The sequence below is a fragment of the Chiloscyllium plagiosum genome, chromosome 43 (genome assembly GCF_004010195.1).
Source record: "Chiloscyllium plagiosum isolate BGI_BamShark_2017 chromosome 43, ASM401019v2, whole genome shotgun sequence".
Taxonomy (NCBI): Eukaryota; Metazoa; Chordata; class Chondrichthyes; order Orectolobiformes; family Hemiscylliidae; genus Chiloscyllium; species Chiloscyllium plagiosum.
Window position 1 is genome coordinate 10,791,357 of NC_057752.1, and position 15,972 is coordinate 10,807,328.

At 39.5% G+C, this 15,972-nt stretch overlaps 1 protein-coding gene across 1 annotated transcript in view; it reads right to left on the reverse strand.

The window, feature by feature from the left end:
- The window catches only part of LOC122543373 (R3H domain-containing protein 2), a 230,714-nt gene that overhangs the window by 114,898 nt on the left and 99,844 nt on the right, over window positions 1-15,972 (reverse strand). Inside the window, exons 2-3 of the mRNA XM_043682021.1 lie at window positions 4,860-5,070; window positions 3,036-3,131 (exon numbers count right to left, since the gene is read on the reverse strand). The gene's annotated coding sequence lies outside the window, so the exon portion shown is untranslated. The remainder of the gene's footprint in view (window positions 1-3,035; window positions 3,132-4,859; window positions 5,071-15,972) is intronic.

The following is a 15,972-nucleotide window of genomic DNA, read 5'->3' on the forward strand; positions in this document are numbered from 1 at the left end:
AGCCCTATTTTCCCTCTTAGATGTACATACAAGATCTCATTGCACCATTTCAAAGAAGAACAGGGATCTATCCCTAATATCCGAGCCAATATTTATCCCTCAGTCAACATCTCAAAAAAAAACAAGATTATCTGGTCTTTATTACATTGTTGTGGAAGCTCGATGTGCAGAGATTGGCAGCCGCTCTTCCTACACTGTAACACGACAAAATATATTTCATTAGCTTTAAAGCACTTTGGGATGTCCTGAGGTTAGCAACGGCACAATGGGAGTGAAGGTCTTTATTCATAATATTAGTAAAGATGTAAATGACAGGAAATTGAATTACTGAGTGCAATAGTTTGTGTAAACAAAAATCTGTACAATGTAACGAATCCAAGGTGTTTCATTAATTTTGTCATTTCAACTATGCATTTTAATCAGCTTCCTGTGCTCATTAGTCTAAGTCCCAGAGGATTGGCAATCTCCCAATATGATACCTTTATTTAAAAGGGGAAAGAGACAAAAAAAAACATGTAACTACAGGCCAGTTAGCTTAACATGTGTTACTGGGAAATGTTAGAGTCTATTATAAAAGGATGAAACAGCAGACATTTAGAAATACATAAAATGATTAAGCATAAAAGGGAAACCACACCTGGTAATTTACTAGAATTTGTTGAGGAGGTAACAAGCAGCTTAGATAAAGAGGAACAGTGGATGTAATGTATTTGGATATTTAAAAGGCATTTGATAAGATTCCACACATTAGGTTACTTATTAAGAGTTCATGGGGTTGGAGGCAGTATATGAGCACAGATAGAGGATTGGCTACTAACAGAAGACTAGGAAATTTGGATAAGGGGATGGCAACCGAAATTAGCGAGGTGCCACAGGGATCAATGCTGGGTTCATGATTATTTACAATATATACTAATGACTTGAATGAGGAAAGCGAATGAATTATAACAATATTTGCAGATGACACAAATAGGTGGAAAGGCAAGGATGACTCAATGAATCTGCTGAGAGATAACAGATAGATGAAGCAAATGGGCAAAAACTTGACAAACAATGTAATCTGGGAAATTAAGAAGTTTGGCAGGAAGAACAGAGGACCTGATTATTATTAAAAATGGAGAAAGATTGTAGAAAGGTACAGAACAGAGGGATTTGGAAGTCCTTGTGCGTGAGTCACAAAAAGCTAACATCCAAGTTCAGTAGGTAAAAAGGAAGGCAAATGTATTGTTGGCCTTCATTTCAAAGAACAAGGAGTATAAAAGTAGGGACAGTTTGTCAAAACTATGCAAAGCACTAGTCAGGCCACAGTTTGAATACTGAAAACAGTTTGGGCCCCTTATCTAAGGAAAAATATACACTGGAGACAGTTCACAGAAAGAACACTAAGCTGATACCAGGTACAGAGGGGCGGTCTTATGGAAGAGACGTTGAGCAGGTTGGGCATATACTTGTTGGAACATAGAAAAATTACAGGCAATCTTATTGAGATGCAAGGTTTTTTTTTAAAAAGAGGACCTAACCAGGCTTTTAATTTTTAGAAATTCACTCATCGAACGAGGGCGTCGCTGAATAGGGCCAGCATTTATTGCCCAGAGGGCAATTAAGAGTCAACCATATTGCTGTGAGTCTGGCGTCACATGTAGGCCAGACCAGGTAAGGATAACAGTTTCCTTCCCTAGAAGGACATTAGTGAAGCGGATGGGTTTTTCAGACAATGGATTCATGGTGATCATTAGACTCTTCATTCCATATTTTTATTGAACTCAAGTTCCACCATCTGCTGTGACAGAATTCGAACCCAGATCCCCAGAACATTACCTGGGTCACTGGATTAACAGTCCAAGGTGAATACCACTAGGCCGTCACCTCCCCTAAAGGTATATGTGGAGAAGTTGTTTCCACTTGTGGGAGAACCTAGGACCAGAAGAGACAGATAATCTCAGAAGAAGGGGTTCTGCATTTAAAACAGAAATGAGGAGGAATTTCTTCTCTCAGAGAGGAGTAAATCTGTGGAATTCTTTACCACAGAGGGCTGTCGAGGCTGGGTTATTAAGTATATTCAAGGTTGAGATAGACAGTCAAGGAGTCAAAGGTAAGGTAAGAAAGTGCAGTTGAGGATGATCAGATCAGCCATGATCTCATTGAATGGTAGAGCAGGCTCAATGGGCTGAATGGCCTATTTCTACTCCTATGAATCATGGTCTTAGAGTTTCCCCAGTAACGTCACAAGTCTTCACGAGCTTTATTTTCCTAAATGTTTCTGCTGTCTATACTAAGTTACTCAAAAATTAAAAGCTTTAATTATTAAATGAGATATGTTTGTGAGAACTTATTGTATTTTGCATATCAACAATAGAAAGATTAGATTAGATTACATTACAGTGTGGAAACAGACCCTTCGGCCCAACAAGTCCACACCGACCCGCCGAAGCGTAACCCACCCATACCCCTACATTTACCCCTTACCTAACACTACGGGCAATTTAGCATGGCCAGTTCATCTAACCTGCACATCTTTGGACTGTGGGAGGAAACCGGAGCACCTGGAGGAAACCCACGCAGACACAGGGAGAACGTGCAAACTCCACAGTCAGTCGCCTGAGGCGGGAATTGAACCCGGATCTCTGGCGCTGAGGCAGCAGTGCTAACCACTGTGTCACCGTGCCGCCCTCAAAGAATGAGGAATATACAACTTTATAAAGTTCCAAAGCTCAGCAAGAAGAATTAACTAAAAAAGTAAATTCTTGGATTAAAAAAAATTGAATTTTGCATTAATCTGAATTAAACAATGCAAGTAACACAGTAAAGTGAGAATTTACTGCTAAATAAAATGAAACTGTCAGCTAATTAGATTTAAGGTGCTTTGAATTAAGAGCAGTAGACTGTAGGTAAACCATTCTCTCCCCCCCCACCACCAAAGTGCCTCAACTGGAACCTAAAAGGAGCAAACCAGTTTTAGCAGCTAAACACCACCACCATGCTGCCAACCTACCAGAGAAAACCACTGCTAGAGAGCGGTTTGTATTAATACATACACGTAGATCTTGTATCTGGAACAGTCATACTTCAGCAGGCATTTTTGTGCAGAGCCAAATTTCTCTTAAGTGTACTAATTGGCTTGAGTTTTGAATCTGCAATAAATCAAAACCAAAACAGGGATGGTAGATTCCAAAGAAAAGGGGGAGCAAAAGTATGAATCAGAAATCAGTCAGCAAAATGCTTCTTGTACAATTAGCAAGGGCAGGCAGCAAAAATGCACAAAAATCCATTCGGCAGCTAACTTGCTCCTTTAGCAACGGGAAAATAATAAACATGTTCAGAAAACAGACTCCCACAAGAAAATCACACAAGTTAAACATACATTTGTCTTGATGTGATCTACTAAGGATTCTATTCTCCCAGAAGTGCAACTATCTTTCAAGTCAATGGACGTTTTTACATCACTGCCATAATAAAGTGCCTGAATGAACTATATCTTCCAGAACTCACCAATGTCCCTCTTTTGGTAAAATTCCCATTATTGCAGCTTAACTCTACTCTTAAGATATGGTATCATTCACTAGATTCTAAGGGAAGGTAGAGAACGGGAACAGAGCACACCAGCATTTTAAAAGACTGACTGACATCAATACTGGGTCATTTAGAGTCGGACAGACCTTAGCAGCCATCTGCACCCAGTTCAAAACATAATCACAGACTCTCCATAAACTACTCCACTGAAGATAATTAGATATGGTATTCACTACGACCCATTGTAGCTCATCCATCCAGAGTAGTCCTAGCATCCCCACTGTAGTTTCAAATTGATTCTTAAATTTTAGTGTTTTCTGCTTTACTATTCTGTCTTGAAGTCAAATCCATGTACACCTTGCAAAAAGAAATTCCTGGTATCAGTCCTATTCAGTCATTCCTCTCTGTCCACGAGGGCTCCGTTCCTGAGAACCCCTGTGAATGGTGAAATTCACATATGTGAAGCTTGTTAAAAACAGATTAAGATGGTGAAAAATATCGCAGATGCGTGATTTTTGCTGTTACTTATTTTTTGGCATGGATTGGCAAATTCGCGATGTGTGATGTTGCAGATACACAGGATTTACTGTTGACCGATTTGAACATGTAGTACCCTCCTCTTACTCTTGCAATTTAAAGTTTCCTTACAGATTTACTTAGAAAATACTCCAAACTGCTTATTATTTCATATACAACTATTACTTCATTTCTCATTGTGGCAGTTCAACACTGAACGTCTCTCTAGTTGTTTACCTTACAGAGCCTGTTGCTACCTATAAATCTTAACATACTTTCCTCATTGTCTCCAAAGTTTGAATGTTTCTCTTTGTTCTTTAGGGACGAGAAATGTACAGAGTATTCAAGGATGAGTTTGACTAGACCAGAGCAATATGATTGCAACTTCCTATGACTTGTATTTACTGTTTTGGATATGTAATTCAGCATTCTTTTGTCTGATGTATTGTTCAAATATGCTGAGCACTTGATATAAAAGACTTCCCAGGTAGTTTCTGACTTCACATGTAACTACTTCCACAACAATCACGGAGTGTGGATTGCCCATTTTTCTTCCTATGTGCCTCTTAAATTACTTCAAAATAGCTTCAAGTTGAAACAGATGGATCAAATATTCCAATACAAGTCAATAATACCTTTCCTTCTCATGAGGAGAAACTAATCCCAATTTTAATTAACACAAAATTAAAAATGGTGACATTGTGGAACATCTAAAAGGAACATTAGACAAATCTATGGAAGAGGTTTACATGTCTTTACCTGCACAGGAGCTGCAAGAAAATACATAACTTCTATGCAAACCAAGTCAGTTCAGAAAATCTTTAAACTCTTACCAGGAGCTGCAGCCTGTAGCAATTTTGTTCTAAACCCGTATCACATTAAAAGCAAATGTATCTTTTGTAGTGAAAGAAGTGGTGCCTCAATGGAACTGGACTTGCTCAGTGCCTTCAAATATGCACCTCATGTTGCTGATAGCTGTGAAGTTCTCTAGATCGAGTACAGTATGTCTGTGGTCAAAGCATGCCGCTATATGTCCTGAGTTCCCTGTGGATATATAGGAAAAAAAACAAGCCTTTAGTGAATATAAATTTTATTTTTAATGGATCCTAGCAATCAAAGTTTTTCCATAAACAATGGCTGTTCTGATAGTTTTTGCTTTTAGCACTACACGTTCATGAGAGAACAAAGTGACCATAATGCCTTTAATCAAACCTACAGGTGAATAAGAGGATTGAGAATCCACTCAGTCACAATTCAAAGTACTTTAAAAATGCACACCAACATCATCAACCAGGGCTCAGTCGGTACAGCTCTCTCACCCCTAGGTCAGAAAGTTGAGAACACAAAAATCTAGGCTGACAGTCACAGTGCAGTACAGTACTGAGGGAGTACTGCACTACCAGAGATGTTATCTTTCAGATGAGACTTGAACAAAGCTCCAGATGCCAAAAATCAGGTAGACACCAAAGTCCACATGGCACTACTGAAGAACAACTGGAGGAATAGCCCTGGTATACCAACCAATATTTAGCACTCATTATGTTACAGCAGCAACTACACTTCAGAAATACTCAATTAGCTTTGAAGTACATTTGGTGTCCTGTAGTCACAAATGACACAATGCTAAATGAAGGTCTTTTTTAAAATAAAAACAAATATATATTTTAGGATTAAGTTTTGCCATTTCCTAAATGAGCACTGGTAGTATTGAATGTGTATTGAGTTACAAAATGGTAATATGCATGTAGACAGGGCAAAACAATCACTTAAATGCACAATGGAGGGGCTTGGACATTACACAGAGGTCTCACCTCCATGTAAAATAAAAAGCTGAGCACAAAAGTAGAATTCACTCTCGATCTACAAGCTTTTGCAGTTGAAGTAACTGAATTTTCAAAAACAGAATGGGATCAGTACAAGTGGCTGTAGTAAAGGAACTTGCGAGCATCAGAAAATGAATTTTAGTGCAAACACCTCCCTTCGATATCCCTTTCCAAACACACGCCTCTCCACTCCAACATATTCTATTTTATTGTTATAGCATTATTTGTTTCTTTTCTCCTCTAAAAAGAGCTTGGGATTTCAAAGTTTGAAAGAGATTTGTTTTGTGTGTTTGACATTATTATTAACCTAAAGTTCTCAATGGTTTAGGAGTTTTGAGTGAAGAATCGAGAATTGCTAAAATGCAGGAGAGATAGGTTAAGTCAAGTTCTATATAATAAAAATGCTTTCCTTAAATATGAAGTAAAGAAATAAAGCCAAGGAGCCATTAGTGAACTCAATGAAGGAGCCTGGTCAAGTTCAGCAATTTTGATGTCTGGTTCATGTCAAACTCCAGATGTGACAGAAGAACACCAGTTTTGCCGAGCAATGTCATTCTGAATTATGACCTGGAGCCAAAAATCTAAAGCAATTCACTGACTTAATAAATGCTAAAATTTAGATGTACTTACTTACATCTTTCATGTTTATCACAGGCATCTAACATGCAAATAGAGCTAACCATTTTCAATTACCTGAAGAATCATTCATTATATTACTAATAGCCAGCTGATGAAGCATCCCAAGTCGGCACTGACTTAGAATAGATTTATTCAGAGAAGGAAATATTACATTGCCAGACTCCCCTTAATTCATGTCAGTAAATGTCACTTTATTTATATTATTCACTTTTTTTGGAATAAAATATCTGAACAGGTTATGAAACACCTCCATGGCCACATGATCCACGCGTTCAAGCAACTGTCCGATCAATGCTCTCCACCTGTGTACATAACCGCAATTGATACAATTAACATCAAAATGGCTTTGTGACACAGTGATAGCGTCCCTGCCTCTGGTCCAAGAGGCTTGGGTTCAAGTCCTACCTGCCCCGAAAGTGCATCATAACACCCCCGAATAGTTCATTAATATAACTGCAAGTAACATCAATTACAAGTGGGTCGTGTATGACACATTAACTGCAGTGGCTATTTCAGGTCATTCAATAGAGCTCTTCACACATTTATACACAAATATGATCACAATCTGTCCAAGCATCATTTCTTGTCTATTTTGAGCTTACAATCGCTCTCACTGTTAGCAATCATCTATTCTGAACTGAAATCCTGCACACTGATTACCAGTAATTCCGCCAAGATACAAGATAAAGAGGTTATCAGTTGTTAATTATTCAGTGATTTGGTAACACTGGAAAAATTTTAGAATGAAATGGCATACAAACAAGCTGTTGCTTCAGTTCTACAGATCGAACAGGAGTTCAGTTACTGCTGGTTTCTGTCTCTTTACTTGTTCTCTCGGTGTTTTTCAGAGGAAATAATTCAACCAAATCTTTTTGCAGACTTATCATGCTTGCTGCAAACATGGAAACTAGACTTGGAATTCCCACAAATAATACAAAACCTGTTCCTTCGAGGCCACAACTTAACAATTAAATATCACAGCCATATCCCACATCCACATGCCGAACGTGGAGATCAGCTGCTTGCAGTAAATTCTGAAGATGAAAAGTCAGTCTTCACAAACACAGAATACGTTTCACTCCATAATAATTTGATGATAAAAAGGGGCTAATTATAATTATAAGTCTTGAAATTACTGAAATGATTAAGGTGCATCATCATTAGCATCACAAAAGTACAAACAGTTCTTTATTGGTGCTTCATGCCCCATTTTGATATATGGTAACTTCTTAATATTATTGTTTTGCAAGAGGAATCAGGGATAAAAGAATTATAAGACCAGAAGACTAAGATATCGGAGATAAATAAGGCCAATTCAGCCCATTGAGTCTACTGCAGCATTCAAATCATGGACGATACGTTTCTCAACCCCATTCTTTTGCCTTCTCTCTGTAACCTTTGGTCCCCTTGATCAAGAACCTAATTACTTCTGTCTTAAATCCACAATGACCTGGTCTCCACAGCCTTCTGCAGCAAAGTGTTCCACAGATTCACCATCCTCTGGCTAAAGAAATTCCTCATCTTGCTTCTAACGAGTCATCTCTTCACTGAGGCTATGCCCTTCGGTCCTAGTCTCTCGAGGAAACACCTTCTCCACATCCGCTCTATCCAGGCCTCTCAGTATTCTGTTAGTTTTAATGAGACACGCCCTTATCCTTCTCAACTCCAAGTATATAGACCCAGAATCCTCAAGTGCTCCTCATATGACAAGCCCTAAATTCTTGGGATCCTTTAGAACTGAGGAGGAGGAGGAATTTCTTCAGCCAGAGGGTAGCAAATCTGTAGAACTCATCGCTGCAGAGGATTGTGGAGACCAAGTCATTGAGTGCATTTAAGACAAAGATATATACGATTCTTGAATGGTAAGGGGATCAAGGAATCCATGCAGAAGGCAGGAGAATGGAGTTGAGAAACATATCAGCCATGATCGAAGGGTGGAGCAGACTCAATAGACTGAACGGCCCAAATTGCCCATGTCTTGTGGTCTAAATCTTTTATATGTGGTATCTATATTCAATTACAGTCTTCATGAAGAAATTAAAAAGATTTATTCAGTCAACTCAATAGTTAAAAATGAACGTAAATGACACATCTTGATAGCATATTGCAAATAAATAAAATCTGATTTACACCAAATTTATACACAACGTACATGAAGTTGATCTCATGAATGAATGTGAATATTTCCTCAGATACTGTGCTGCCAAAGGGGGAAAGGTTGCTATGGAAACCAAGATGACGACGACAGTTATTCAGAACGAAAAACTGGAATTAGCATTCTGGAAACTGCTGGTAGTCAAAGCCTCCATTTAAGGCTTTTAACATACAAGAAAAAGGTCATTCTTGAAGACACGTCCTATCATTTTGGTCAAGTGTCTTGTAGCCACTTCAAACACCATTAATGATATAAACAACATTCGAACAACAACAGGATGAGTAGTTGCTTTCAAGTTTGAGAATAGTCACTGATTGCAACAATAACCTTGTTACAGTTTTAATTTTTCACTTAGCTTGATAGGGTGAACGGTCTTCAGCACTGATAATAATGTGAATGGATTCAATGCAATTCTGTTGGAAAATAAAATCAAACTACTATTATATCTCCTATTTCAGGTCACTAGACCACACCAGGATAGAGATTTCACTGATGTTAATTCAATACATGGTAATTCAACACCTCAGATGAGGGGGCCCTTGAGCAATAAACAAACAGAACACGTGCAGCACTACTTGACTACATTGCTGACTACACAAGATAGGGAAACAATACCACTGGAGTATCGGACCGTTGTCCAGGCATGATAGGCTGGAACAAAACAGAGGCTATTTTTAAGAAAGTAAATTATCAAGTAAGGTGGAAACCATTGGCAACTTCCAACAGATGCAATACTTATCCAAGGAAATGAAGAGAAAAAATTTGCAGGACGAGGGAGTGCGACTAAGTGAGTTGCTTTTGGTCAGAAAGGCCTATGTGCTGCAACCATTCAATGATTTATGATACACAGTGTCACAACGTGCTCAATTATAGAAGCAATACTACTGCTATAGCTTTAGTGCAGCATGGAGGTAGGAAGATGACATGTTCATACCATGGACAGTACACAATTAAAGATTTTGACTTTCTAAACTTGGACTATGCCTGCAGAGATCATTTTGAGCCACATAAACATGAGGAGGAAGTACTCAGGAGATATTAAAATGAAGAATCAAGAATTATCACACGAGCTGCACACAAATTTATGATCTCCATTTATTTTTACTGCAAAGCACACCAATAAGCTAAGTAAACCACTTGACAATGAAGCGAAAGATATTAGTCTTCAACATGTCCTGAAAACTTTGCCAGTAGAAGTTGCAGTTTTCTTTTGATTAGATTCCCTACACACAGTGTGAAAACAGGCCATTTGGCCCAACAAGTCCACACCGACCCTCTGAAGAGTAACTCATTCAGAATCTGCAGATTTTGCACTTTGAAATGTTGTTTTCCAGAGCAGAATGGTGGCACACTGCTGCTTCACAGTGCCAGGATCCTGGGTTCAATTCCAGCTTTGGGTGACTATCAACATGGAGTTTGCACAATTCTCCACATCTGCATGGGTTTCTTCCCACAGTCCAAAGAGGTGCTGGTTAGGTAGGTTGGCCATGTTGAAATTGTCCATGGTGTTTAGGGATGTGTAGGCTAGGTAAGCTAGCCACAGGAAATGTGGGATTACAGGATACGGTAGGGGGCTTGGTCTAGGTGGGCTTGACAGGCCAAATGGCCTCCTTCCACACAGAGAATCCTATGATCATCAGGTGACCAATATATTCCCGTGATATTACACTTTAATTTCTCTCACTAACAATAGCCTTACCATTTATTTATCCATTTTCTCCCCAGCTCCAAGCAACCTGAATTGGTAAACCCAAATGTTGACTAGTTATAGCTACAATATATTAATATTGCATGTAATTGGGAGTTAATTGATGAATTAATTGACTGGGTAGATATAAAGGTGTGATTGGATCCTTAAAACGGAATAATTAATAAATTCTCTCCAAAAAGGTCTCGTGTTTTCGGTCTTGCTCACTGGCTTGGATCCAGATTGCCATTCAGGAATTATCCTCTCTGCTACAGCATCAAAGATGAAGACTGGAAATCAAGAGTTCTTTTCAGGCAGAAGCTTTTAATTGCAGTGTTGGGATATAACTTCCCAATGATGTTCTGTGAAGCTAAACCTTACAATCAATGGAAAACTGAAGTAGATATGTAGACACTGGCCACATCCTTTCCAGGAAAAAAGATAAGGTGTGACCTTGGTACTGTCATTCCTGATGAAGAACAAGATCACTTATGAAGTGCACTCTAAGCTAAAGGCTCAACATTTAGACACTGAGAAGGGCTTAGAAACTTTATTTAAATTTACAGACTGAATATTTAGGGAAGATGACATGATATGGGACATGATCAGACTTTGAGTCTTGCGTATATTTAAGGCTGAGATAGAGATAGATTCTTATCAGTGGGGAAAATCAATGGGCTGGGGAGTGGGCAGGAAAGTGGACCTGAGCAATGTCAGATCAGACATGATCCTACTGAATGGTGGACCAGGCTCAAGAGGCCGAATGGCCTACTCCTGTTCCTATTTCCTATGGTTTTATATTAGAGATGATTGCCCTACTGAGGGAGAAATCTTGAAGATCATCTTAGCTGTTTCTGCTGGGAATGTAAGCCAATCAATATAAAAGCTGCATCTCGGAGGCTAAAAACTTTCAAAGGCAAGTATTGTTGCAACCACCTAAAGAAAGTGATGCATGAATAGGAAGGGTTTGGACGAGTTGGACCGAAGGGTCTGTTTCTGTGCTGTACATCTCTATGACAAGGGAAGTTATGGAAATTAAACAAACATCTTTATGGGTAGAATGATGCTGCGAGGACACAGCATTTCTCAGTTAAGTCCATCCTGCTGAAAGTAGGTTACATTCAACTGGAAGCAGCCTCAGTAATGTTCTACTGGTATCACAGAGAGAGGTGGCAGGTATCTTTAGGATGATTGTTTTCTCTAGGGAAGGTGTACTGAATTTTAACAAAGTGCAACAGATAAAATTGAAGGAGTTTAAGATTGGAGGTCAGACTTCAGGAGCTTTTAAATGTACAGGGTTAAACATTAAGGGGAATAAGGAAGGAATGGCTTTGGATCAACAGTTTAGGAAAGTCTTAATTACATTCCGGAAAGTCAGGCCAGGTCCTCGTGTGATTATGCATTCAGAAAAGCAGACCAGTTAAGAAAGCTGATTTGAAGTTAAATTGGTTATGCACTCAGGCTGCATCTCTTCACTGGTTTGGCATATTGGAATGACTTACTATGATGGAACATGCTACCGTTAAGTCTTGAGAGCATCAGAAAAATGCTTGGATCCAGTGCTTCACGTGCTAAACTTGAGTCGGCTATTATATTACAAAGTTCATCATATTCTTTGTGGGAAAAAATAATAAATGTTGCCAGTTGGGCCTGGGAAGCTAAGCCAATAAAAAGGCTATGCAAAAGTGCCTTAGCTGCTGAAACATAGATACTAGCAGATGCTATAGATACACAGGATTATCCTGATCCAATATTCTGCAGGAAATCCAATACAAGGGGCAACATGTGGAAGGTTCACCTCTAGAACGTTTTGTGGATAACGTTTTGGGACAATGAATATTCAACAAAGATGTTGCTGAGGTTTGACCTTTGTTTGCATAAAAGAAATGTTAGAAAGGAAATAGATTTCCAAATTAAAGCGAGTTGATGCAAGTCACCATTTATCAAATATTTCACAAGAGGTGATTGCTTCAAGAAATTATTGGAGATCCGCAAAGAGGAGCACCTGGTGGTATGAAGCACTTGCTGTTTTATTTAAATTTTTTTTTGCTAAAGAAAAAGGGGGAAGAATAGGAAATATAATATGAAAAAGTAATTGTGCCTGATTGGTTAAGTTCTCAACTGCGATATAGGAAAAGGCATAATTGTTCATTTTCATCAAGCCATACAAACAATCCTTAAACAAGGCTTTGCTTTAAAAATTTAGTAAGCAATTAAATAGGTGATTTGCATTTATTGATGAATTAATTGACTACATAGATATAAAGGTGGAACAGGTGTGAAGTAGTTGTGGGACTGAATAGTTAAGCTCTATCCACAAAGGAAGGCATCTTGGTTTTTGTATCACCAACTGGTTTTGACCCAAGTTGACATCAAAAACTAGAAAACAGAAGAGCTATGATTAAAATTCAGAAGCACCTTTAAAATTTCCTAGTGTTACAATATAAGGCACTGCTGTTCCAAGTAAAGTCACCACAGTGACATGGGATGGCATACAGCAGGGATTATTCCACGTATAAAGTAATCAACACACAATACTAAATAATTAAACACCAAACAGTAAACACTGAATAATCTAGTAAGTGTAATTTCAGATTCACATTTCCCAGCTCGGATGTTGATTTTCACAAAAGTTTTTCAGAGATGACTATGGATTATCCCCTGACATCACATGTTTTGATCGTGAGATCAGAATCCATGAAACACAAACAGAATACATTAGTATAATTCAGGAAGAGAGGACAGTTTACATGTAATAAAAAACCAGGTCCACAGAAAGTGGAAAATTGCTGAATAACAGTCTGAAATTTCCTTGGAAAGCAAAAGTTCAATCAATATGGCCTTTGTTTAAGAGCAGTACGTTCATTAGGTGCTGGAAGCAGAATTACACCACCAAAGGAGAAAACATACAAATGCTACCGATCTTGGAAAAATGCACACTATATCCTGTATGCAATTTCATCTGGTGTCTCCCATCTCTAATTTCAGAATTTAATGAAAACCTAATCAAGAAGAAAAAAACAGTTCTGAATGAGTCATTTGTGCTGCATATGTCTTGTGGGGGGTGGTTGGCTTAAGTATCTTGAAGAATTGCAGAGAGAATAAAGCTTTCATTTTGAAAGTGCTAAGGGAAGCTATTTCAGTGTGAGATGTGATCCTCCTACTGAGAGTCTGAGGATTTCATTCACACCCACACACAGATTCTGTAACAATTGACGTAGATGGTGGATGAAGAGCTGAAATTCATGAATTACTGCAGTGGAGTTCCCATCAACCAGTGCAACTGCCTGCAATACACGTGTTGAAACCAGATCAAGGAAGTTTTCTGCTATTGGTAAAACTATTTTATGAAAAACTAGGTCACAGTTTCAGAACAATTTTGTTTGAAACTATACAGAAAATATGACAGAATGAGAGCTAAGAATTTACTCCATCAGGTAGCTGTATGGTTTACTGTAAACCTCTGCACGGCTCATTATAAGCTTCTGTACATTAATGCAGTATTTCACCAGTATGAGACGGTGGTATTTGAGAGCAGGGCAGGCTACACTGGTGAAGGGGCATTCAGCTGCAAACTGCTGATGCACCTAATAATCCAAAAAACTGGAACAGCCTTTCATGCATTTGAAAGATATAGTTTACATAACATTCCAGACGAGATCCCGAATCCATGCTAACTACATTCACCCAAGCCAGAGGCACACAAATCAGAATCGAGCGTGGGGTGCTGGAAACGCACAGCAGGTCAGGCAGCAGCTGAGAAGCAGGAGAATCGACGTTTCGGGCATAAGCCCTTCATCCTGATGTGCTGCCTGGCCTGCTATGCTTTTCTAGCACCACACTCTCGACTCTGATTTTCAGCATCTGTAGTGCTCACTTTCTTCCACACAAATCAAATGCCAGCCATCACATAGATTACGGTTACAAAATGGTATCCAGTGGATAAAATAGCAACATTATTCAGTGATTATGTGCAAGCCTTGTGCTTTAAGGGCTAAACTCAATCAAACTGAATAAATCTTCAAAAGCCTGATGAATTTTGTAGATGAGATTAAATGCAATAATGTTCACAAATGTTAATGTTGACACAAATCCTGGTTGAACAAAAACAGGCTCCTTTCCTGCTTGATACAAGGTGCACTGAACCTTCCCACTATCCCAATAAGCAGCATGTCTGCAAAAGCTGAAATGAAGGAATGAGCTGGGAGGCACAGAGAATGCAGTTAATGATCATTTACACTCTTTTTGCCATTTTACGTTTGACCACAATTGTACTAAGATTTGACTTTGACTTTCTTTCCAAAATTGCTTTCTTCATTATAGATGGATACCACCACCAAAGGTATGACATCACTGAATCCCCCATTATCAACATTCTAGGGGTGACATTGTGCAGAAACTCAAAATGGACTTGCCACATAAACACAGTTGCTACAAGAGTAGGTCATAGGCTAGGAACACTGTGGCAAATAACACACCTTCTCACTTCCCAAAACCTGTCCGCCATCTACAAGGCACAAGTTAGGAGTGTGATGGGGCAGCTCCAACAACACTCGAGAAGCTTGGCACTATCGAGGACGAAGCAGCCCGTTTGACTGGCACCACATCCACTCCTTCTACCACCGATGCTCAGTAGCAGCAGTGCATACCATCCAGAAATTCAAAGACCCCCAGACAGCACCTTCCAAACCCACAACCACTTCCATCGAGAAGGACAAGGGCAACAGGAACATGGGAACACCACCACTTCCAGGTCGCTCATCATCCTGAGACTTGGAAATATATTACCAACATTCCTTGAGTATCGCTGGGTCAAAATCCTGGAATCCCCTCCAAGGCTATTGTGGGTCAACCTTCGGCATATGGATTGCAGCGGTTCAAAGCAGCAGCTCATCACTAACTTCAAAGAGGAACTAGGACAGACAATAAATACTGGCCCAGCCAGCGATATCCAGGCCACACATGAAGGTAGAAAAGATTGTTTTTTGGGTGGGGGCTGGGGGGTGTGACAGTAAAGTTGAGCAAAATTGTTCTCACCTCCTACACAAATACCATCCTGCAATCCCAATTCCTCCGCCTCTGCCCCCAGGAGGACCAGTTCCACCACAGAACACACCAGATGGCCTCCTTCTTTAGAGATCACAGGGTAACTAGGGAGAGAATAGGGCCCCTCAAAGATCAGCAAGGTGGCCTTTGTGTGGAGCCACAGAAAATGGGGGAGATACTAAATGAATATTTTGCATCAGTATTTACTGTGGAAAAGGATATGGAAGATATAGACTGTAGGGAAATAGATGGTGACATCTTGAAAAATGTCCAGATTACAGAGGAGGAAGTGCTGGATTTCTTGAAACAGTTAAAGGTGGATAAATCCCCAGGACCTGATCAGGTGTACCCAAAAACTCTGAGAAGCGAGAGAAGTGATTACTGGGCCTCTTGCTGAGATATTTGTATCACCGATAGTCACAGGTGAGGTGCCGGAAGACTGGAGGTTGGCTAGCGTGGTGCCACTGTTTAAGAAGGGCGGTAAAGACAAGCCAGGGAACTATAGACTGGTGAGCCTGATGTCGATGGTGGGCAAGTTGTTGGAGGGAATCCTGAGGGACAGGATGTACATGTATATGGAAAGGCAAGGACTGATT